This window comes from Pagrus pagrus (genome assembly GCF_965226575.1).
Source record: "Pagrus pagrus genome assembly, chromosome: 6".
In the NCBI taxonomy this organism is placed as follows: domain Eukaryota; kingdom Metazoa; phylum Chordata; class Actinopteri; order Spariformes; family Sparidae; genus Pagrus; species Pagrus pagrus.
The window spans coordinates 31844928-31846996 of record NC_140190.1 but is presented as its reverse complement, the minus strand read 5'-3'; the positions used below and the strand labels follow the sequence as shown (position 1 = coordinate 31846996).

At 41.9% G+C, this 2069-nt stretch overlaps 1 long non-coding RNA gene across 2 annotated transcripts; it reads left to right on the top strand.

Moving 5' to 3' along the window:
- Positions 1-353: 353 nt before the first annotated feature.
- On the top strand, positions 354-1821 carry LOC311259164. Of its 2 annotated transcripts, XR_014622841.1 has the most exons (4): positions 354-402; positions 567-615; positions 1174-1238; positions 1599-1821. It is a non-coding gene; the product is annotated as an uncharacterized lncRNA (long non-coding RNA). The 2 variants fall into 2 exon arrangements; XR_014622842.1 differs by having other exon boundaries at positions 1174-1821.
- The last annotated feature ends 248 nt before the right edge of the window (positions 1822-2069 follow it).

Sequence of the window (2069 nt, the reverse complement as noted above, 5' to 3'; positions counted from 1 at the left end):
TGGTATGCAACCACTTGCTTCCAGCGTGTTGTGTTTCCAGCCAACATAAACACACACGCATGTGTTGCTACCCCTGTGTGACCCGGCAAAGTCACATCGCCGTACAGCTTTCCTGACAGTGTGTGCAACTCCACACTTGGTGTTATCGCCATTTCATCCAGGGTCAACACACACTCCCTCTCCAGGTCTGTAAACCCATCTGCCTTAAGTTTGAGGAAGTCAAACACCTCTGTCAAAATACCAGGCTCAAACCTTACTGACTGCATTCTTCTCTGCAGGGTCCTAATTCCTGGCAGGGGAATCTTCAAGTCCTGCAAGGCCTTGTAGCCAGAGGAACCAGCAGCAAACCAGAGCTTTAACGCCTTCTTGACGGTATCATTGCTCCATTTCATCCCTCTTGTAGTGAGTCTGCCTAATGCTCCAATTTGATCTTTAGTCAAAATTTTCTTGATGTTTTTGTCCCTAATTTTCATTGTCCTCTTCAGAACTGCGTTTTCCTTCTTTAATTTTCTCAGTGCTGCCCTGTTTTTTTTAATTTGATTTTCTTGTCGTTTCAATTGTTTTAGGAGCTGTGATTCTGTCGGCGGTGGCTTCCTGCTCTGCTGACTGACTGATGTGAGCTCTCCCTGTCTCTCATCTGCCATGCCCTCCCTTTCTTCTGTCTCACTTTCCCTTCTCTCACTCTGCTCATCCTGTCTTTCCTCAGCATTGGAAACTGGTTTAAGTAGAAGACATGTCACTGTTTATTTTTAAATATTAAAAAAATATTGTGTTGCTTAAAGGGAAACTCTCGCTAAAATGCAACCTAGGCTTTTTTTGTGAATGTATATGAGTCAAACCTTCGTGCAAAAGCATATTTACGACAAAAGTGTGGTGTGTTTTGTTTTAAAAATAGCAATGCTAGCGTTCCTGTAGCACTCCCATTGAAAATGACTTTGAGCTGAAAACGAAAATACAGTAAATCTTAAAAGTGCCTCTTTTGTCGTAGTTGTGCTTTTATTACATGAAGGCTTGACTCGTATATATTCACAAAAAAGCCTAGGTTGCATTTAAGCGAGAGCTTTGCTTTAAATAAGAAATATTGGTATATTTATCAAGATTTGATATACATTATACCTGTGTCACTTGTAATACAGTAGCTGTGATCTGCAGCTAAGGACCCTGTTTTTGCAGGTGAAGGGGGGCATCGTGGAGTAGGGGCCCTCCGCTTTCTGACTACTGCCCGATGCACAAAGATGGTGGGTATGGCATCTTCTCTCAGCCTAGTCTTGCCCTTGCTGGTCTTGACAAACTGGTCTTCCTCAAAATGTGCCTGCAGAGTGACTTGACCTTAGTTCTCACACTCAACAACTCACTTGTATCTAGCACTATGAAAATGTCTAGCATATATCCCATAGTGGTTGAATACACACTATCACATGGCACATTACATTTAGTAGATACGTTTAAAATCTTTGCACACATAAAACATCCAGTTCCTGAGGCACCTTGACAAAATGTGTCACACATCAGTGGCTGATTATACTTAACCATGAGCAGCAAAAGCTGTTGATGATTAGAAAATGTGAATCTGTGTATCACTTTCTGCCCTTGTCCAGCACTGTCCCGAAGCACCTTCAGCTGTTCTTGGGTTGCCCGATGTTCACCTTCATGGTTTGGTTCTTGTTTCCAAGATGGCCTTTTAAGTGTTGTTTTTTTCCTGTCATTTTCTTTTTCTTTTCCCCTTTTTCTCACCCCTTCAATTTGCAACTTAACTTCCCTTGGTTTTTGCATTGTATTCCTGTTCCGTGTTCTGTTTTTAATTAAAAACATGTTAAACTACTCAGTGGTGTGGTTTTTGAAAGCATGCTAAAAGTGCAAATGCATTGTTTGAATATGATTACCTCACATATTTTTTTGTTGGTAGCATCTTTGTAGGTGGTTAAATGGCTCCTTCCAACTTTAACCATCCATGCCTTTCTCCTGTCTCGGTCTTTGGGGAAGCCATACATGCTCACACCTTTCTCAGAGCGATTGGAGCATCCCCATGCAGCACAGTACACCATGGTGAAGACTGTCAAGGACTACAT